General features: G+C 41.5%; 1 protein-coding gene across 2 annotated transcripts in view; it reads right to left on the bottom strand.

Moving 5' to 3' along the window:
* The window catches only part of slitrk6 (SLIT and NTRK-like family, member 6), a 102,098-nt gene that overhangs the window by 4,315 nt on the left and 73,820 nt on the right, over positions 1 to 23,963 (bottom strand). The window contains exon 1 of one of the 2 annotated variants that reach the window (XM_018689240.2): positions 11,217 to 11,849. The exons of the other annotated variant lie outside the window; for it this stretch is intronic. The gene's annotated coding sequence lies outside the window, so the exon portion shown is untranslated. Of the gene's footprint in view, positions 1 to 11,216; positions 11,850 to 23,963 lie in introns of those variants that run through there. 2 annotated transcript variants of the gene reach the window in all.

Here is a 23,963-nt window from a genome sequence, read left to right as displayed (position 1 = left end):
TGTGTAGAGTAGAATTGTCTTCGTATAGTGACAATGCATGAAAAATATATAACAGGAAAAGGCAAACTGTGTTCACAGTCATTCTACACTCCTTTAATTGTGTAAAAATAAGTCTGTTTTAAATAAATCTTCATAAAGTTGCCAGTATTCTGTGTTCTTTTCTTTACGAGTGTTTTACTCCCATAAGGACTCTATGCTGCACAGCCACACTGTGTCCTGTGTGCACTTGAGGAATGGCAGTTAAACCAAGTGTAGCTGCTAATGTGAATCCTAATAATCCATATAAAACAGTCATCAGAATCCACAGTATCTTCCCGGACACTGCATTTTGCCAATGAGTAAATACACTTCCCAGGGTGAGCGATGACAGTAAGACAGCATCTCTTTCCAGTGACTCACAGTGGGATAATGGTACATTTTTAAAAATGACTTTCTCATTTGACTGATTTTATGCCCTTTATATGCAGACTCATCTGAACAAAGACTTACTCAGTGTGAGTCATACAAATGCAGAAGTCACTTCAGTCCATTTTCAGCCCATGTCACGGCTACATTTATAACAGGCGGTCTACACAAAGGGCTGAAAATAAATGGTTGTGTCTTTATTGTTCAACCAATTAACTCACACTCAACTGGACTGAATGTGAACTAATCACAAACCAAGCCTACGTTCATCAATCACATTTCTTATCCTGTTATTCTGATTGTGTTACAGTTACAGTTCTCCAAGCAGTGAACCAAACCTCCTAATGACAAAAATTCAAACTTCATTGTGCGCAGGATTTATGTTGAATGACAAGGGATTTTAATGATGAGAGGCCTGAACACCACATCCAAATCCATTATATTAATTTGACTAAAATCACGATGGATCAAAGGCTGCATTGCTCTCTTGGGGACTGGTGGAGAAGTCATGTGAAGATGTCTTTCCCATGATCAAGGATAACTAGATATCCACCCTTAACTAACAGAATTCTTCAAAGTGATAAGATACAGAGAGACGGCAGGGAGACACAGCTGTTCTTGTTAAGGAATCTGATTAGCATCTGGAACACTTCATTCTAACTAGATGAGGCGAGCTTAGTTGAAATTAAACGCATACAGAATGTAATCCTAGCCCAATCCTAATCTTCAACGTTAAAGATATGAGATTACTGTGGGTAGCTCACACAAATGTCTGGCCAGACCCGCACATGCCAGACCTCTCAGCAGAGAGACGCTTTCACCTCCAGAGACAAAAACAGAGTTTGAAAGAGTCTCTTATGTTGTAACTTCACTCCCGCCTCTTCTTTCTCCTTCACCTTTTTGCCTGTTTTGCTGTGTCTCAGTACACTGTTTGTGCTGTTGAGTAAAGCCAAAATTATTGATGAAAACCAAGTCAACACTGTCTCCAACATGTTTGATGTATTCAGGTATATTCCCCAAGGTCACTCTTAACTTTAAAGCCACAACAGAGCGAGGGCTTGCACTCCTCACTCCACAGACCTGAGTAACACTGAAATATCACAGAGAATATTGGAGAATATGAAACGCTCATCATCACATTAATTCAATAAAATAAATATAAATGCACGTCTCTTACCATATGAAAATTAAGAGTCAAAGAAAAGTTCAAACTATATGCATGAATTATCCAATTTTACTCATTTCAACGGAAGTCACCACAACATCAGACAGAATACACCAGAATAATTAGTTGCCATGTTCTCGCCTCCAGGGACAGCCAGTGCTCTAAGTCTGTCTGCAGCTGCAGTACAGTGACAATAGGGAGACCCATCACTGGAAAATCTTTCACAGGGCCAGCTCATTACAACTTATTAACAAAACCAGTAATGGTGCACATGTGACACTAGTGTAAAAGATATTTCTCAAATGGGAAGCAGAGATAAGGTAACCAGAGGTATTTTGCATTTTAGAAGGAAACATTTCATATCATCTTAACACAGTATGTGTAGAGAGGTTCGTTTTACACTCCTCAACAATGCTTCACAGCCAGAGATATGATAGGGGTTTACCTCACCAGGGCTTCTGATGTAATATTTATATGCATTTCAACAGCAGATAAAGAACTGGAAATAAGAGGCTGATTTTGACCTGCTGTTATGTTGCTTACACATGTAAGCAGATTAGGCTCACCTAGAATACACAAAAAGATAATGAAAATGTGAATTCGCCAAACCTTATAGGATTGGGACATTTGTAAAGCCTCCCAGACATCACAGCAGCTAAGAAATGACCAACTTGAACCAAGGAGCGAAAATAGGGAACTATGATTGCCTATGAGCTTCCAATTACCCATGTTTATCAATGGGTAATGCTGAAATATAATGAAACATAAAAATGGAATTTGTCAAACTATAAAAATGTATTGTTTAGACAGTGATAACAGTCAGCGAAGGGCTCTGTAAACCTGGTGCCAAAAATGTCTTTGGCCATTTCCTTTTCATTATTTATCTCCACTTGCTTGTTCATAAGTCTGATGGTGGCCTGGCACTCAAGGCACTCACCTCTGTGACCCTGATGGCTCGTAAGACAATACGAAATGAAACAAAGACTATTAACAGATGTTATCGCATGCTGCATGATAACACACACTGCTGAGGGCAGATATGGAAAGGCATTAGCCTCATGCACTCTTTCTTCTGTATTTCAAACAGACTTGTCTAACTGATCCATTTTTCAGGCAATCAATGTTGCATGGAACTCAGCGTGACGGGCACGGGAGATGAAATACTCTTCCGGTGCCAGTCTTCCTCCGTGTTCTCTTTTCCAGATTCAAATGTGCATCTCTTGCTGTTCAGACAATTCAATTAGAGACCTACTGAAGCCCTACGAGATCTCCCCTCATGCATGTGAGTAAAGCCAACTCATCGTCCAACATCAAATGAGATGAGGAAAAAAAACCTAGTACAGAGCCGAAGAGGAAAAGACAGTAGCGACAAAGTGGAGAGGAAAATTCTATTGATGGAATATTTATCACACATTGAGCCCTTCTACAGGCACCGTAACTCATAGACCCATAAATAGCATGTTCACACTTTATTTGGACCAGCTACTGTATGTACTGTATTGTTCCTGTGCAGTGAAGTGTTCCTTAATATCATGAGTCCAGTGTCCCCTCATGAGAATAATATCATATCACAGTGACGAGATGTCATCTGTATGATTTTAACACGTGCTCTCACACACAGTAAGTCATGTATACACATGTTCACATGCCATACAGATATTTGCAGAACACTGCTCTGAGAAACTGCTGTCATACCGTATTGATCAGATTTAATTATATTCACTGATGATCAATGCATATAATATACTCCTGTTACTCAGTGCTGAGAAGATGACACTGATATTAACAGCCAATAGAATCAGCGACAGAATGTCACACATCACTTACAATGATGTGTTCAAGTTCAACTTCAAGGCCTTCACAATAAAGTCAAGACAGTAGGGTCCTGCAGCTGTGAATAATTCTTGCTCATGGACAGCACACAGTAGGGCAGCCATTATAAAGACAGGAAGTAGGCTCCACGATGCTACACCATACTCTATGATTAAACTCATACTCAAATATTCTTTTCTACTTTTCTCATTTTCTTCTTGGCTGTCTACCAGTGAACAGGAATAATTAGGCTTGAGACATAAGATTCACTGTCACGACTGGCCTGTGTGAGAACAAGAAACTACATATGTTGCCAAACCTTTGCTGATAAACTCACAACATGCAGAACTGCCAGACTTGTGTTGACACTGACAAACATGTCGTCTTTGTTCTTGTAAATTTTCCCACCCAGTCCGTCCTGTTCTCAATATTAATGGACACATTCTGACTGTGACGCTGTTTGACTTTGACAAACATCTGCAAGACACTGGTACTCCCTCTTTCCTGAGGAGCACAAAGCACAAGTGCCCTTGCTCTCCATTGATTTTGCATGCTTCATGCACTGAGCGGCCACAGTGCTGCAGCACCACTTATTTATACCCTCTATACATTTGTCATAGTTTGCGGTGAATTGGCACACACAGTGCAGATGCAGTATAAGACAACACACCATAAACCTGGATTTGAACTGTACCGAGTAGCGTGCACACTTTGCAGTTGACAGTTTAGGACATTATTTTTAGATAATACGAACACAGCTGTAGTCATGTTCTGTCCTCGTCACTGTCAAAGTAAGTAAAGCATGCTGGAACCACAAATAGCCCATAAGGCAGGAGCCTAATTCCTTTTTATCTGTGGCGTGAGGCGACTTGATGTACAAGTATGAAAGGCTTGTTATCCCTAGTGGCACCCGACAGATAGAGCCATTCTCCCAACTCCGTCAAGACTGATAAAAGTCACTTCATATTTGTGTTTTAAACATATCATGTAGATATCTCTTGGTTACTCCAGAACAGAATTCCCTTGCTTTTCAACTTGTTTTAAAAAGGTTCACAGTCACCTCAGTTCTTAGCATTTTATGACCTTAGTCCTCTTCATTGCTAGGCCACCTGCCGTCATGGTGATTTATAGATCTTGACTACAGCAAGGTTGTAGGAGTAAATTTTAATTCACTGAAGTCTGAGGATCCCTGTCAGAATCATATAAATAGTGTTTAATACACTGAGCATCTACATCTGAGCTCTATAACAAGGATCAAACACATTGATGCTCAACTTCAGGCAGGTATAAACTGTTCTCTGACTGAATATTATGTCTCAGTTTAGGTACCAAGAATATGTGCTCTTACTTCAGTAGCATACGTCTGTCTCATGGTATACAGCATTGGTGTATAGAAAATGGTGCAGACTCTAACTTAAGTGGCCTGTATTTTCCTGTTTATCTGTTTTCCTTTGTGATATCCACAGCATCTATACATAATGAGCACCCTATAGCGCTCAAAGCAGCTCAGTATAACATCGAGCAGGCTAACTGAACCAAACTTGTGTGCCTTTAACTATTAAGTCAACTCCACATTCTCCACCTGGATGGGAGTTAGGCTGTAGCAACCCATAGTTCCGTTAACTGCTCTACCATGCAGAAACAAAGATCCTTTTGGCAGTGTTGTAAGCACACAGCCTTGGTGACCAGGGGAGCGAGGATCATGTCCCATGCTCTGCTGGCTGCTACAAGGGTTGCATCTTTAGAAACATCATCAGTGGCCTGTTAAAAAGCCAGATCAGCCGTGTCCTTTCTCAAGTCATGAAGCAGCTCAAACAGCTGGCAGGGAAGGTATAAGCGGTAGGGTCCTGATATACTGAACAGCTTTACAGATGGAAACCTTATTTATCTATGTGTATATAAACTGACAAGATATACTAATACTCTTTCACTCTCCCTATCTTGTGTACTGCATAGCCTCCTCACTTACTCTTCTTTGCCGGTGGGCCTTAATTTCTGATAGAGAACATATGCATGATAGAACTAATAATAGAAGCACAAAGACTGTGTGTGGAGGGAGGGGGTGGCTCAGCTCCCCTGGCAAGCGTGATTTAGCAGGCTTGCATTTCAAATGGTCTGTTTAACTAATGCGCAGTAATTAGTTCTCCAGAAATGAGCAGGCAGATTACACCAGTGTATAGTGGCATCAAGGTGTGTTTGGTGAGGACAGACATCTGCACCAAGCAGATGTATATTTTCTATCTACAGTATTGTTCCTTTGAAAAGGGACCCATCCTATTCAGGAGTGACTCACCAGTGCCCAGCAGGACTGGTAAATTGTAGATAAATTCATTCAGAATAATCCAATACAGAGGCAGCTGTATCTGGAAAGTCTGGCACATCACAAGCAATGCACATTTGTGGGAAAAAAAAAATCCTAATATACAGTTTTGCTTTGACAATAATAATTAATTCTGTAAAGTTGAATTAATTAGTTGCCTGGAAATATTTAGCAAGAATTTCATGTTCCACCTTAGGTCAGGATGTCCTACATAGTCATCTGAAGTCTTCTCAGTCTTTATCTGTTCTCAGCTGTTTGAATTGCCCATTTCAAAAGGGAGTAAAAACCCTCAGTAAAAAGGCCACAGGGTAATGGTAATGACAGTCTTATGATTCACTCCATAAATAGGTGTAGATCTGCTGTCTGATATGCAAGCTTCAGTCTCAAAGGAGCCACACATTATAGGTAGACAGACCTGCTTACAGAGCATAAACAATATAAAAGGACACCACCTAGAACATTCTGTAGTGTCGGTAAAACAGGACTGAGACAAATGACAAACAATGTGTGTCATTTTGTGAACAATGAGCTTACTACACTTTCTTTCAACCTAGCCAAGAAACCAAAATGACGTGAATGCTCTATAAAAATGTGAGCCACAAACTGGAAAATAGTCCTCACAGGAGCTTAGTTTGGCTATCAAAAAGTACATCAACTGCATCAGTACTGTTTTAAATATACAAAGTTTGATCACATACTTCTGTTACTAAAAATACATTGTGACATATATGTTTATGTGTCAGTCATTACACTCACACACTTTAAAACTTGTGCTAATGTGGTCAGTTTTTTTGACAGATTACAGTGCCATGTGTATATTTCTTGTGTATGCAGCGTCCTTAATTGGCAGATGCGTAATTGGTTTGTGTGTATGCTAACAGTTCCTCAGCAGAACCCTGCTGAGTTTACTAATTGGACAAACCAATATGAAGATATAAGCTGTTTTTTACGGTCACATCTGCTAGTGGTTGTAGTCATTAGCAACAGCTGACTGGTGTCTGTTTAAGTGACAATTAGTCAAGAGGCCTACTATGAAATATTTGTGAAATGTTCCTGTTACGTGATTGTGTTATACTGTTTATAATACTGATGGTTACAGTTCCATCATCTGGACTATTACTGTCCTGAGTGATTGTGCACATTTTAAGTCTTAATTCAGTTAATATATTTGAGTATGTTGCACTACGCGTGTCCACAAGAACAATGAAAGATATAAACACATACAGTAGTGCCCATACTTTAAGCCCTGTGGATTAGCTTTTAGCTAACCTAGCAAAAACATCAAAAACAACAAGTTCCATCAGCTTTTATATTAAAGAAAAAATAATACCAGAATGCTAGATTAGAACAAAGACACAGACTGTCTCTTATTGTTTGGGAAACGTGCACTGGCAAGTTTTACCTCTGACAGAAAATCACTGGTTGGATCATGTATACCAACTATTCTGATTCTTTCTGAGCTTTGCCCTCTCCCTCTTTATTCGCTAGACACTTCCATAATTCATCCCTTTGCCATACTGGGATCATTATAAGTTGTTTTATGATGCAGGGGCCCATAGAAGTAAAACTCCACCCATCCGACACCTTGAACAGACTGATGCAAGTCTGCGACCGATGGATATAACAAGACTTGTTGGAACTGCCGGTATCAGACAGAGTTGAGTTAGACAATACACAGACAGAGGCAGAGCTTCTGGAATGATGGATAGAAAACAGTCACAAGGGACTGGAACATTGCTCCTCTCTCTCGCCCTCAACAGGATAAGCTGGTTAGAAGATGGAGACTGATAAATGTCAAGTCTACACACGTCAGTAGGCAAATTACTGTACACTTATTTGCATTTAATAGGATGTTTGTTTATGCTTTGCCAAAACCTGCACAATGGTCATGAACATGGAAAATATTTGACCTTTAATGAGTAAAAGCTACTGTGAAGCTCTGTGATGTTGACTTGTGAGTCTCAGTCTGAGCTAGGTGGGGGGTGATGTTTTTCCAGTCCTGCAGTCTTAGTTTGGGATTTAAGCTGATAAAACAGGTATATTTTTGCATAAAAGTCTTATCCAGGCCCAGAAGACTTCAACTTTAATGCAGATTTAGTTCAAGGTATCTTGTTTTCCTGCCCCTACAGCTTCTTCTTTCTTTCTCTCTTTTTTTAAGATCAGGTGCTACAGCTGAGTTAATTGAGTGTCTGATGAGTTAACAACTACAGAGACTTGAGCTGACCTGCACCGTCCTACTGAACAAGACCTTTCAAGACCAATTAAGTAGGAATACCACAGCGGGCAGTGAAAGAGGCTGGACAGCATTCTAAAGCTCCTGTTAAGACCTGTTCAAAGAAAAAAAAGAAAAGCTTCAAAGTCAAATCAAAAAACGTCTCAGCACCCTTTAATCCCTCATTTGTTTTTCAGATGGATTACTGCCAGGTACAGAACCACAAGACAAACTGAAGATTATGTGCATTTACAGACAACATGGGATGTGCTGCACGTCTAGGGGAAGAAATGTGTGCCTATCACACGTGACGATGCAACAGAAGGGAGTGCTGCATTTCAAACAAAAAGGCAGAGGGGTGTTTATTGTCCTAAATAATCTGCTCGCTGAGCATTTCATCAGAGCGCTAACCACGGCCCATCATATTTCATGTGCTCCTTTCCAAACGACAGGTTTTTCAATATTCATACAGCGTTAAGCAAGATAGATAGGCAGACTCAGCACCTGTCATGAGTGTTTTTAGAACTACGTTTCTGTGTGCATTGCTGTTTTTTATAAAATGTCAGTTTGAAACATTGATCAGTAACACAGCTTTTTAAAAAAATCATGACCCTGTTGTGTTGAGAACAATTTTAAGTGCTGTTCCTACATTTGGACTGAGGCTCCTAAAATTTTTAAGTAAGGAGCACCAGTGTTCCTAGTGGAAAAACATAAGCCTGGAGCCCTGCAAAGACTCTATCAACTCGCCAGACTCCAATAAGAGATCCACTGGCCTGAAGCTCCCACCTCCTGTATGTGTCTTGACAGAGGGGTTTATAGAGAGAAGAGCTTCTGGTAAAAGAGGCTGTTTTCTTCCAGGTGTTTGAGGTAACACACTCTTGGACAAGAGCAATACAAGAGGCAGTGACGAAGCACAAACAGGCAAGAGCTAGGTTTAATAATACACAAAGTCTTGTCTGACAATTACACAGAATAGGTTTTACAGAGAGTGCTGAGTTCTACCTGCTAATTTCGTACAATTTACACATTACTGCAACACACCAAGCGTAAAGAACATTGTTTAACAGCAGGGGAGAGTCGCCTGTTTTTTTCCCCCTTTTTCTCCCTATTCACATGGAGGTCACCAACCAACAGTTGCGTGCATCCACTAATACTCAAAGTCAGGCTGCTTTTTGCTTGGGGGCTGAAACAGAGTATGAGAACGAGACGGAGACGGAGAATGCGAGATGGTGAGACTTGTTGCGTCCAGCCAGGGGTTGTTTCATTTCAGCCTGACATGGGATAGCAGATTAGACCCCCCTCCTCCTCCCCTCTGCTCTCTATTGCCTTAGCGTGCGTTTTTGTCCTTGAGCGTGCGCGTGCTGCATCCTCAGCCTTGTTTATGTATGCGCGCTCCCTGCTGACCGTCTATCAACTTCCCGGGAGCGCCCCTGCAGTGTTCCCAGGCACCAATTATGGCGGGACTTGTCCCTTCTCCCTCTGTATCGGAAGTGATGTGGCTTGCCCTACAGGGTCGACACCACCGCTACACCCACATATCTGCAGAGATTCTGCCAGTGCCCGCGGCCCTCCACCACAATCCTGGAGAAATGATAATTATGACATCCGCCCACTCAAGAGGCAAGAGCTAGTTCAACTCCCTTGCCCCTTGTTCTGGCCCTTTTTTTTTTGACTGATTCAATATTCTGTGGGCTAGTGCTGCACACTTTCTCCATGTCTTAGAGAAGCAGAGGCTCTCCAATATATCTGCAGGCTTTCTCTGTCTGAAAGTAGCATGCTTTATTGAAGTTTCACAATGCTTCACTCCTAAGATGATACTCTTAAAACTGCAGACTGCTGGAACTGATCAGACCAATTTCCTCTGGCACTTTCACACACTGAAACAACACATTTGTGCCTCCCTTCAATGCAAGCAATTTCCACAAAGGGATGTAACCACCTGATTTTCACAAGTAAACCAGTCTCTTTTTTTCCTCTCAACAATTTTCTGTGGCTTTTTCATTATTGGTATTGAAGTACCGGCCCTTTGAAGCTGAAGAGAAGGAGACATCCGTCAATGTAAATTCAAATAACCATATGACGACCACATAGGTTCAGGCCTCTTTAAAAAAAACCATCAATCAATAATTAATCCCAAGTCATTCAAGCACATTTGGCTGAAGCAGTCCATACATTTATGGTATGGAGAGCTTATAACCAGCTATTAATTTATTAACCATTAGTTCATTCAAGCAAAAAATTAGGGTCCAAACTCAATTATGCAATTCACAACTTAAAGCTAATTAGACACTTCTTCCCTTCATTACCTTAAATAGGACTATAACCTCACCCTCAAATGGGGAAGAAGTGCAGCAAGACAAAGTAGGACTTGATTAAATTAAGCTTGATTGTAGTTAAGATGTATTTAATCAGTGGTGATCTACACAATGGCCAGGAGTACATGTTTAACATTAACAGAGCCTTATAAATGAGAGGAACAGCAGCAGGGAAATTATGCTTCTGATGAGAGAGATATCCCTCCCTCCTGATTGGCTGAGTTCTGTTACAACTCGTGACGCCGTCCTTATTAAACACACCTGTGAATATGTAATTATAAATATTCATACGCAATCACTATTTATTACTATTTAGCTATGGCCAGATGCCAGAGAAGAGGACGCAGAGAATAATTAACCAACAGAAATATGTTTCATCGATATTACACAATGACCAATACAGCAATTTAAAGTGAAATCTGAAGGGTTTTCACTGTGTGATAAAAGGCAGTGTACAGGCACACCAGTCTTGATTACCATACGCCTGCACAGTGCCGTAGGATACAGTAACTGCGTGTGGCCGACAGCCAGGTGTGCTCGCAGTAATGGAGCCCCCTCAGGAAAACTCACTGGTTCCTCTCTGTCCCCCTCCTCCCGCACACACACCCCTCCCCAGCCCCAGCCACTGTCAAGTCCTGGATTTTTTGTCTTCTTTCTTTTACAGGACTTTCTCCACTCGTAAAATCCTAGTGATAAAATAGCTATGGTGACATGTCAGTCCACATACTGTACATTTTACAGGGCAGTATTTTAAAAATACTGTCAAAAATGGAGGAGTAAACTGTTCTATAACATACTTCAGCTAGTTGGAACCTGCCCATAATGGACAAGTGGGTTCCTTGCTACCTCGCATATTTTCAATAATACAGCAGACTGAAACCTTCAACACTAGCTGGTTTATAAAGAAAGTAATTACGCACATATAAGTGCAACGTTTTTGAGACTTATACAAAAAAATATCAGTAGTGGCCCTGCTTCGTGACTTACCGGCTAAAACTGATGAAAAAAGAGGAAGGGTACTCAAAATTTCACTGTACTCAGTCCATCTGTGGATGCGGGGAACCGACGCATTGAAGAGGGGGCCAGTCTCTACAATACTTAGTCTACCGGTCCATAAAAGACAGGCTGATACAAGAGGAAACTTCAGTGTCCGTCAGTCCTCCCCCCCTCCGCTTGTCCTCTCGGGGTCTCTGAGTCTTTACACAGCTGTCACACACGGGCTACTAATTATTCCGCTACACGAGGAGCTCGCGGTGAGGTTTTCACTCCGGTCCCGGGATGATGAGAGTCGCCCTCCTCCCACAGTCAAACCCCCACAGTTAATTGTGATTAAGTTGCTGGTTCGAGTCGCCAGAATAAAATAGTGTTGAGATTAAGAAGAGGCTATTCTTTCATCTTTTAAAGTCCACTCAAAATGACAGAAGCGCGCACTGTGTCCTCCTCTCGTGCCGCGCCGCGCGCTCTGTAGTTAACCAATCTGCGATGTATTGGAGTTGCTCCGTAATTTGCATGCTGTAGAGGTGGACGGTAGGGAAGGGAAGCGGCGTCAAGCCAGCTAGAATACACAGCAGGAGTTCTGGTGATACCTTTCAGAATAAAAGCCTTTAATGTATTTATACACCCCCCCCCCCCCACACACACACACACACACACACACACACATACACACATAATTCCCTTAATAAGAAGTCCCATAAATCATAGTACAATCATATTGAAGCAATGCATGCGTCTTATGTACTATATCTACTATATATTTAGCAAGTGTAAAAAATTCGCTGAGCATTCTGCAACAATTTCATCCGTCCTGTCACCTTTTCCCGACCAAAACTAATTTAAAAAAGCATTATTTAGAAAGGAAAATCACTCAACTTCCGGAATTTCCCCTGTCTGTATGTGGTTACTTTTTATACAGCTGGGGAAGCTCTGTAGCAGTTAAACAGAGCTCCTCCTCTTGGAGGTTCTTAAAATACCAAGGAAAAAAACTTGCATTGATGGGCTTTAAATAGCCTGGCTGCAGCACCAAGCCCAAAGGATGAATATAATGCTATTTAATAGACATATACCTCTAATGCATCCAAAACGCAGATTAATGAGGAAATGAGCCAATAAACATCTCTTATACCATTAATAAAGCATTTAATGCAATTGGATCAGTCCTTATGAGAGAGAAAATAAGGGTATTTCTTTGTAGAAAGTCCAGTGGTTAAGTTTGTAGGGGATCAGCACACTGCACACCTTCTCTCACGCAGCGAACTGAGGTTCAAGCTGGTCTATGCCCTTGAACATGACACTGAAGTGCTACCAGTTCCAGCTGAGTTGTGGCTCAGCCTGACCTCAGAACCTCGTAGACTGCAGGGACTGATAAAATATAATCATTATTATTCCAGCCTATGCTTTTATGTGATGAGTTAAAAAGCCAAACAGTTTGATATATCAAACAACTATAAGTAACCTTGGCATAGCAACTGATTCATCTACGTCTAAACCCCAGTTATAATTCTTTGCAGCTTACTGGTTGATCACTTTCAGATGGGGCTGGGAATGCCTCTCACACTGTGGTTTTATGCGTCTCCTGCTTAAAGCCAAGTGGGTTTGTCACAGGATTAGTGTAAATTTAACTCCCATCTGGAACATCATAGTATGGTACAAGTCTGTGTTTGACCTAACCGGCGACCCAACCCAGATACATCTCCTCAAAGGAGAAGGTTGGAGGATTAAGGAAGCTGAAGTGCATAAAAAAGTGAAAAATTACAACCTTGAAAACACTTGAGGGCTTAAAATGCTAAGAGTTACTGCACAATGAAAAACTTAGCTGACATATCACTTAATATTCCATTAACACAGCCAGATATCACCTAAAACTATGTTCTGCAAGCAGATTCAAGCATCTGGACAAAATCAATATTTAAACAGCGCGTGTTACTTTAATGGCTATGATTATGTTGTAAGAGCAAGCATTGTTTATTTACAAAGAATCTGCAATGTCACTTATCACATAAACTCCTCATCCTATTCTTTTAGAGTAAATATACTGTGTGTTTTCAGTGGCGCCTTGTTGAAAAATGTTATTTAAGTACTTTTTGCTGTGGCCTTCGTGCTAATGAAGCCATTAGGGACCTTTGTCAGTAAGTTCTTTGTGCTGTTTCTACATGGTCCAGGTGCTTTATCACATGGGCGTGAACTAATAAATAAAATAGGAGATAAGATGCATATCTGTATTGTTCTGTATTTGCTTCTGTAGACTGGCACCGTGACCACACAAGGTGTTGACATAGCTGTCATCTCAACACGGGCATGGCGTGTTTATTAATTCATTCCCTTTTTATGGACCTGTTGTTTGATCACAGGGTTCTTTTTGTTCATAATTAAATAAAACGTTAATCCCACTAACGCGCAGATGGGACATCAATAAAAGACTAACCTTTATGTGTATCACTGTTGGCTGAAACACAGAAAATGGTCGTAGTTTGGAGGAAGTTGCACAAACACGACCTTTATTCAAATCTATTTTTCTAGGTTTAAAGTTAAAATGTTTCATATTACACACTGTAGTTCAGTTGAGTGTGGTTTAATTAGCTGGAAGGACTTGCTACACTTCTGGGACCACTGAAGCCACAGGAGGTGGGTGGACAAAATAAAGAGAAATGCCTAGAATGCAACAGTGGCCCAGCAGTAAAAACCACCCAGGTGAAGCTTACATTGTTTGACTTTTTCTGAGACTGTTCGAGATGTTGATTCTACCTGATGGTATTTGTTGAAGCAGGAGTTTGTAGTTGTCACAAGCAAATACCCTGCAAGTGTTTTTCCAGCAGTATTGACGTTCTTGCATGTGACAATGTGCCTGTTTTTGGGATAATTCGTCCCGTTTTTCCAGTTTTCCCTTCTCCCTGCTTGTATAGCAGTAACTCAAAGATATTGAAAGCCAGAAGCAATCAACACCAACGCTGATGAGGGCTGTTTTTTTTTAAACATTGGTTTTCTTTTAATGTTTGTTTTTCACCATGGGATCCTCTAAGATTTCCCTGCTGTAGCTTGTAAGCTTTAAGATACCGAGCCAAGCGCTCTAGGCTGCGATGCATGCATTCTGATTTAACATTTTGTATACTGAACACCATCATTAAAACTAAAAGCAAGCCGCAAAGTAGGGTGACACTCGCAAAGGAACTGTGTGTTGGCAACCATTCAAACACATCTGTCCTATTTTCAGCATCATCATCATATACTTATTGCAGAGAAAAAAATGACTCTGCGTGATCCCACGTCTGCGCTCTCTCCCAGCGCTCCATCAGTAATGGGCGAGACGTTACCTCTGTGTTACCTCTATATATTGAAAGGGACACAGCGGCTATTGTATCAACACAATTACATGCCTCCCACTTGTCTGATAGAGCAGGAGATAGGGGTATTTGAGCTGAGAGAGCCTGGAGATATTTAAGGGCAGGACTGCATTAGCCAACTGCAATAGCAAGACTTCACCCAACTATTCTCATGTTGGATGTGGGCTGAAAATCTGTGCTTTAACACTAAAAATTAGTGTTTTATTTGGAGAATCTGCAACAAGGCTATCCAGATTCACTTATTAGTGAATATCTGGTTTTGTTAGTTTCTTAGTTAAAATTGTCCTAATACATAATTTAAAAACTGACATCACAGCTTTCTAAGGCAACTCTTTCATTTTCTGAAAGTTGAGTCTTCTGAGGAACCTTTTGCTAAACAGAGGATTTTTACATCATATTTTGCATAATGGCTCTGTAACAATATGCACAATCATCATCAGTGTATTACACAGCTGCTATTCTGTTTTTTTTTTTTTTTTTGGTCTATCAAGGTCATATTCTCTGCTGCATTTTAGGAAACAAAAAAATCATACTGTACACACGTTCTTGGTTTTGTTTGGACCTGAAGGCATATAGATTTTGCAACCCAGTCAGAGCTATATCCTCTCTGCTTCTACTTTTAGTTCTTCTGATGTCATTATCTGTCATCTTCACGGAAGTAGCACGTACCCAAGAAGCCAAAGGAGTAGAAAACCCTGCCGTGTGACAAGATCCAAAAGACAGGGCAACTTTTGCTTATCTGCGAGGAGAATCTCTTCCCAAATAATGGAAGATCCTTCTGCATCTGCGTGTGTTTTCGTCTTGGCCCAAGGAGCTGGCCCACCCACAGTCCTACGCTGCACAATTTGTGTGCTGCAGTCTGAGATGTCTCACATGCTCTGCATCAGGGATTCTTATAGGGGAAAAAAAAAAAAGTCTTGCCAGGACCCAGACTGGGTAAATTTAGTCTCGCTCCTCGCTATTTCTCCTGTCAAAAGAAGACCCATCAGAAACAGGCCCTTCCAACCCAAACTTTAGAATCCTATCGAGTCCTTTACACTGTTCACCTCGAGCTCTCAATCGTCAAAAACTGGTAAGTGAAAGTCCACAGGCTGGCACTGTGTGGGATTAGGGTCAACAAACACTGCATGCTGTTGGAGCTCAAAACATCCATATTTAAGTTTCAGTTTAGTATACTAAATGGAAATTATTGTAAAGGCGCTATTCACACTCTTCTGCAGGGATTAAACCCGTTAACATAAAGCGATTGCCCCTTTTATCCCCATAAAGTTGGGGGAAATAAATCACCTTATTCCACCCTGTCTGACAGTATAATATTCTGTATATTCTGTATCATCTTATTCCAAGTCTTCATTTGAATCTCTGTGATGTTTACACTGACTGAAATATTCAAACCCAACATGTTTTTTGGCTGCACCATTCAATCAAACAGAAATTCACAATATTTAGTCATCTTGAGCAGCATTTTTTATGCTAGACCCCAAAATTCATCTAGACATATTTGGTATCTTTAGAAACGTTTAGACATCTAATGCATTTTCATCCATTTCTATGCTTGCGTGGATTGGAACAGTGTTTGGCTGCACAGGCAGTGGTGACAGTGGGTTCTGATTTGTAGTTCAGCATCAGGTTTTACCCTTCTATATCACCACTGCAAGACCAGATGGATGTATTGTACGTCAGCCTGAATCATGCTTTAATTAAATTCCCCAAAGCAATTTGTGTTTACATCCTTTCAAATCACTTTTTGATATAGTGATACCAGTGATAAGGAGGTTTACCTTGTCTAATTACTGAATGATGTGGAACCACGTTCATTCATTGTGATTCAGACAATGGCAATCGTGGGCAGCAGAGGGTTTGCAATGGAGAAGTCTCTGCTAGATTTGTGAAACTGAAAAAGATAACTGAATCCTTCCAGTTTGCATAATGTTGTCTTCACTATACAAAGTTTCCAGAGGCATCAGAAACTACCTCTGTAGCTGCTGCAGCCGTTACATTTAATTATGTTTTTGACAGCTACATACATAGACTCCAAAACTATGCCACATCCCCTTAAGACCGTTATAAATACTCCTTGTGAGTGTACTCAGTACACTGATTTACAGTTACACTTCCCACAATGCAACTCAACAGCCAGCATTTCAGTTCAAGATTCAGGTGTGTTGCCCCTATTAACTTCATAAGGTTTCACGCAGCTCCCTCTGGAGCCACAAATGGCTTTATGCAACTTTTTTCACCCATATGGTCATACTCCACAACACGAGAGCCAGTTATAAGTTTTGCTACCACAATACCACCACCTTTAGCATTAACAGCTATTTACTTACAAGTCTATAAGAAATATTGCGTGTTCAGCATCAAACATAATTCCTTCACTTGTGAAGAACTGTCTCCAGCAGTGAAAAGCAACAGAAATGTTTTGCTTCTAGTTCCATCACTCATTACTTTTCCTCTACTGAAATTAGCATGCTAACTGGCTAGCCCTGGCCCAGCTGGCCTGTCTCATCACTTTCCAATCAGGGACTCACTGACCGTCACCACCATCCCCTTCTGGCAAGTAATCATGAGAAAATTTACAAATAGCCCCTTTAAGAGGTTAAGATATACAAATGAACTAAGTTCCCTTGTATTCAGCCTTATTACTACCTTAACTGGCCCAGTTGCCCTGTAACTTCTCATGGGCTCTTGTGGTCAGGCCAACTACCCTTTTGATTAGCTCAAATAATTTTAGGATAAAAAAAAAAAAAAAAAAGAAAAAAAAAAAAAGGAGAAATTATGCACACTCACTTGAAATTTAGGTATCATATCGTGGTGTATTTTTCATAGAAGGAAAACTGAATTGTAGCTGTCAGGTAGTGAAGGAGCTGTGCGGTTCAATCACTTAAATAAGGTCATTCTTGATACCTCTGATAATGCTAGTAGTCTGTTATCGCTCAGCTATTGTTAGCATGCAGCACCAGACCATGGAGCGCCAAATCACCCAGGGACACATGGTTGGCTTTGGTGTCTACACTCTTATCACCTGTCCTTTAAAATCATGTTCAGTCTTGAAAAACATCCTTTCATGGTTCCTTACCCTTGGCAAATCTAAACCTGAACTTTTCCAGGACAGGTACATACTGTATGGGGTCAGACTTGTTGGATGAGGAAAGTGAGACAGAAACAGATGGCATAAGGAGGATAATTCAAGAACAGGATTCATGTGATTGAAAGGCACCATTTCGCCTTTAACTGTAAACAGCTTAGATGACATTTGCATTCAGTGTGCATTGTAATAGCTGTGAGTGAAAACAAAAGCCTGAAAATGTTAAAGCAAACACTCGTGCTATTTGGTTGATATTTACACATGCTAACTCTTAAACCGTCCGATGACAGCCACTTTCGTCAAGTCATCTTGCAGCGCAGGGTCAGCTGCTGTTTTTGTCAGCACAGTGACTTTGCAGCGTCTCAAGAAAGAATGCTTCCTCCACCTGAGTTACAAACCCTGCCTTTTTGACAAACATGCATGAGGCTGCGGTGCGTGATGAGAGGAGCATGCTAATTTCCCTCGTTGACTCAGGTCCAGGCTTGTAGGAGATTTGATCGCTACGCTCTGGCAGTTCAACCTGTCCTTGTGGTGTTGTGCAATGAAGGAGCATAATGTCTATATGCAAAGTTAAATTGAAAAATACAGAGATATGTGCCCTTTAAAGCATTCATTGTAGCATCTTAATACTGCAAGGGTTCATAGCCAGAATTCCTAATTTAAAGCTCCATGGAAAATTAAGGTTTTGCTGTTATTATGGCAGTTTCATGTCGACTGTGAATCAGTTTCATGCAAGACATGACTGAGCATGAGAGATTATGTTTTATAGTCTATTTTTTTGACTGGAAACATAGCTCAAGCTACAACATGGTTTTCTTTAACCTTCATTGACAGAGGTTTGTTTTCTACCTCCTTGCCCTCCCGGTGGTTAAAAATGATTTATGGTTTGTAATGAGACACTTTCCTTCGTACTGTGGTTGTTTGTTTGCGTAACCACCAGAAGAAAAAAAAAAAGAAAAAAATTGAAAGACATAATACAGGCAGCGCTGCAGGTCACTGAACCTTAACTGCTTTGAGCACGACAGGAGCAGGCAACTTGCTTTAATTTCATCCTCTTTGTTCATACTTTTAACACATTCCTGCTGTACCATATCCCCTTTTGCTAAATGTCACTGCTGACTTGGAAGTACAGTGGAGTCTGAAACCTTTCCTCAAATGCTTCACAGATCTCAGGCATGTTGACCCCACCAAAGTTCCATTTCATTCATTCGTTCATTCGGGCAGGGGCTTTGTTATTTTCAGAGTGCGGGTGGTGCTTTGTTTTCAATTCCACTTTCACACCGTTATTGTGACAAGGGGGCAAAGGGCAGCCAGATGCAAAGGCACAGCAGTGCGGGGAACATGGCAGGTGTCGGATTTGATCCCATTCCCCTCAGGGCGACACACTTCAAGTGTATGACAGAGTGTAAGAAAACAGGTGCCAATGGCTACCTGGCCAAGTGCAGAGATCTGACAGGAAAGGACAGAAAACACAAGCGCTGTGTTATTTCCTATTGGCAGCATGCGGGGCAGCATACGAGGGCATTTTAAGAAGAACTGCTGCAAGGCTTCTTTTCCCAACACATTATTTTTGTCCTGAAATACTTCCTGAAGCCATTTCCCCTTACTGGTTTCACACAACATACACACTTTGTGGAAAATCACCACTCTAATGCACACTTTGATCCACTGCAGACATTTCAAACATACAGCCAAGCTCTCAGCCTCACACACATCCTTTGAGGCAAAAGGTTACCACATGGGAATCCCAGCTCTTTTCAATGGGGTCTAATTGAGCACACCTGTGCCTCGTCATGCAGTGGCACATGCAGTTCAGCACCAGGTACCTTTCACGAAATCACAAGACACAAATTTTACCTGATATGAAACCAAAAAAAGCAATCAAGGTGTTAAGATTTTCACAAATATAGTGTGAGAAAAAAAGGGAGGTTGTACTGCATGAAATGAAGAAAAACCTTCGAAGAAATATACTCTAAATACATGAAATCTGATGTTTTAACATGGCTGCAAGTTCTGAAGTCAGACTGTGTTTCCTGAAGATGCACTGTTCCAGGATCTGCTGCTATGACAACAAATCAAAATCTATTTGCAGAAAGAATTAGTGGAGCCTTTGAATTAAAGCAGTAGGGTACAAATTATTTCTCCACATACAGACACAGCAAAGGACATGAGTCAAAATCTAATGTATTTTTGGGCCTTTTCATCACTTTAACTTTCATGCAACTGCCAGCCACTTTAAGTGACATAAACTAACTCTGAGCAAAAAACACACACTGCCCACAGAAACCCTCTGCCCTTGAGTCAGAGTCAACCCCCTCTCGTACATGCATTACTCATGCTGCCTGAACCCTATTGATCTATTATTGAGCCAAAATCTTATTAGCGATCCAATCCCATTTGTCATGCAGTGCCCTTCCCCGCAGCATCATGCCTCTTTTCTACCTGTGCTGCGTGAGTCATAAGTGCAATATGAACAATCCCGAGAACGCCACCTGTTTGTAATTTTCCATCCTCTGAACACCTGTCTGCCTCATGAGAAATATTCATCTGACACCGCTCCATTCGCCCTCATGTGACACCCCCCCCCCACCCCACTTCCGCAAACTGCTACAAAAGATGACTACCTGGGTAATGTCCGCCTTATTGTTCACCTGGGACGACTTTTAATTAAATCCTTACGCTGCTTTTGTGTTTTCAACAAAGCAACCGGTGCCGGCTGGGGATCCACCTCTGCTTTTGTGTTTTGGTACTCTCCCCCCCTTTCTTTATTGACTGCTGATCTATGAGCCACTTCCAGGTAACACTGCAAATGACCAAACCCTTCCTGACCCGTGAGGGCGGCTGACGTAAATTCTGGTGAAAGAGGACAGCTTGTTTTGCTGATGAAGTGGCTTTGAGTGGGACTCAGAAGGGCCCCGGGGTGCGAGCCCTCTGCCACATGGTCCCTCGGTCTATTGCGCTCTGATTTCTGTTTTATTTCGCTCGCGGTGCCTGTCACTCTGCATGTCTGCCCCTATTCCCTCTCTCTCTCTCTGTTTCTCTCTGTCTCTCCTGTCCTCCATGCAGACTGTTTGGGTCATTGTGCAGTTGGTGGCCATTTTGGTTCAGTGGTCTCAGAAGTGGACAAACATGAGTTCACACATTCATACTGAAAATTAGATTTTTCACGAGGGTGCATTCTCAATTTATAAGCCTAATATAAAAGTTGTACTTAGGATATCCATGGCTGCATTCATTTTCTGCATTCAAAGCTCAGAGGGTGAAATAAGGAGATTGTAATTTGTTGGCACAAATTAACAAGTGCATCTTTTTATCTTGAGAATAAGTTAAAAAGGGAAGAGATGCCAATTTCAGTGTTTGGCCCTAAACCCCATATTCAATTTCATCAAACCACTGCAGCACAGAGGGGAATGTATGCTGTTAATTGTTAGTTTTTGTGGCCCTCTGCTGGTGATTTGACGTAACAACATTTGACACTGAAAAATGTCTTGGGAGCTCAACCTGCAAGACATAAAATGCAACTAAAATGGATGTTGTTGATTTGGTTTTAATGTAAATTATTGTCTAAATCGTGTTGAATTAATTATGTGTCTGCAAAACAACAGTATTTATAGGATCTGGTTATATACTTGCATAAAACACCATAGAAGCTGAAATATTAGCTTGAAAGTCCTTATTTTTAGTCTCCAGAGGCCAATTGGTTGCACAGCAGTGAAACACAAAATACATGAACACATCTCGTACATAAATACCGAACGAAGAATAAACTGTTAAACTGTTAAACAGAGCAGACATACTTTTTTTTAATTCAGTACTATTTTGAAGTGGTGAATAGTGGTGGTGTTTGTTTGTGTATGTGTGCATTTTATGTGTTCACTTGTGTGCTGTACATAATGCATATCCTGTGGTGCCTGTGTAGGGGTCGGAGGGGTGCCAGGGCTGCCTGCAGCTTACACTGCACATGCATTTGTGCTATTCTTATGTTGCATACTAGCTGATCATTAACATTAACATAATAATGTCTCAGCCCTATTAGCCCTGCCTTTTGGTCAATGTCAGCTGTGATTGGCCCCACCCCATTAAGCAGTACAGATAATGGATGGATGTCTCAGTTCTACTTTTGTGATGTACACCCACATTTTGTTTTACGGATAATACACATCAATTAAAATGAAAACGAGTACCTAACATAGCATCTGGGTCACCTTTCACAACAAAAGTACCTGCATGTGGCATTTCAAATTAAGATTACATCTTAGAGTTTTCATGTTCCGTCCTTCAAGGGATTAAATTCTGGTGGAACACTGGCTTCTCCTATTTCTGGCCTAAAATGCAATCAAACCTTAATAAAATCATCCCTCAAATGGCCTCAACTCACAACCAGGATGCTATCAATTTAAGCCCCCAAAGATTTATAGGACAGCTTCAAAAGTTGAGCTAAGTGATTTCAGGTGGGTTTATTTTTCACGTCATCCGTGAATGAGAGGAAGTCATCCATGAAAAGCTCTTTACAGATAGTTGGCCCAGTCCACGCCCACTCTGACCCACTCGGACTGACCCTATCTGCTGTGGTGGCAGACCATTTACCAACACAGAGGAGAGAGCGGAAGTGTAGTTGTTATCCAGCAGCTGTCCAGCTAAAGTCAGCTACATATTACACCTTAGACAGCTGGAGAACAGTAGTATACCAGTATACTGAGGGGGGAATCAACGTAGCTCAATGCTTACAATAACTCAGCATGTGTACCTTCATTTATTATCGGCTGTACAGTAATATGAAACTGTACATCTATTAATAGCTTAATTCAAACACTGGCTATTTGTTCATATGACCAAGCAGAAAATGCACAGTGTGTATAGAGTATTGGCTCATTGGACAAAAGCAACAACCCTACACACACACACACACACACACACACACATGCACTGACACACATACACATCATCTCTGGGCCTCAGCTGCAGGTTGCCCTCCACTGGCAATTACTTTCATCCACAGACTGTGACCAGGAACCGTTACTCTTGGGGTTGGCACTCACTTGCGCACACATACACAGGAGCACACACACACCCCCACACACACCGCTAACCTGCTGAATGCTGATTCTGGGCTTCTGCCCATGCAGCTCTGGTTCTGACTCCTGGTCCTGATCCCTTCCTACACAGCGGCAATCCTCCTAAATGCACCCTGATGGCTGCGTGGTCACTGGTCCCTGCCCGACCATGCCGGTCGAACTCATAAAGACACATGCACACACACACACATGCACACGCGCACACACACACTGGGAGCCAGCTTTTAGTGCCCCAGATATACAGGAATGGGGTGATAATGCATGCATACACACACAGACATACGCAGGGAAACTAACTGCATGGGCTCTGAAATGCCTTCAAGACAATTAGAATGAAAGCAAACAGTGAATGAGGACTTCAGGGAGTGGGGATTAGGGCAGCAGCGTTTGGCTCCAGGGATTAGTTCACGAGGTGCAGGGCGCTTTAAAGGTACGAGATAAGCTCTCCAACAACTAAAGGTCACTCACCTAACAGATTGAGTGTTTTGCAGGGATGAGAGGAGATCTTAGTGGCAGCCAGGTAGAGCCCAGGAAAGAGAAAGTGCGTGTGAGGGTGCACTTGTATCTACTGTATACAGTTTACAGGGAAACCCTCCAACTTCTCCAGGTTTGGAATATGTGTCTGCTGCAACCATCAAGGGTCCAATGTTCCCCAGTTCTAGATATGTACTCTCCTAGGGTGCTATGTTCCCCAAATTTATATGCCACACAATGGGAACATGGCAAAGGACCCTATGTTCCCTAGTTCTACATATGTGCTCTCCTATGGTCCTATGTTCACAAGGTCCAATGTACCTCAGCTCTATATAGCACATAACGGGAACCTGAAAAAGATATTCCTTAGTGCTGTATTCACTTAGTATGACATGGCCTTTTGTGGGCAGGCCTACACTTGAGGGAACTTATCAATTAATTAGAGGTAGGTAGGTCTTCCAAAGTAGAGGAAGATATCCAGCCTGCAGGTGACATAACATATGGTCTTCTACTCTAAACTCTACAATAAAGAGAGACATTACTACAGTAAAACTCCAGGCTACTAAACATTTCGTGTCATTAACTCTCATCACAATCAAACATGCACATACTGACGTGTACACCCAGTCATGCACTTCAATTCCATGTCTCCATTCAAATTACAGCTCGCAACACCTGCCCGCCCGCCCGCCTGCCTGACCCCCCGCTGTGTTTCTACTCAAGAAGCCCACTGGGTTTGTAACAGCCGGCCTTGTTT

This window comes from Lates calcarifer, linkage group LG7_2, assembly GCF_001640805.2.
Source record: "Lates calcarifer isolate ASB-BC8 linkage group LG7_2, TLL_Latcal_v3, whole genome shotgun sequence".
NCBI classification, from domain to species: Eukaryota; Metazoa; Chordata; class Actinopteri; family Centropomidae; genus Lates; species Lates calcarifer.
The sequence above is the reverse complement of the archived record's forward strand: the minus strand, read 5'-3'. Positions and strand labels throughout refer to the sequence as shown.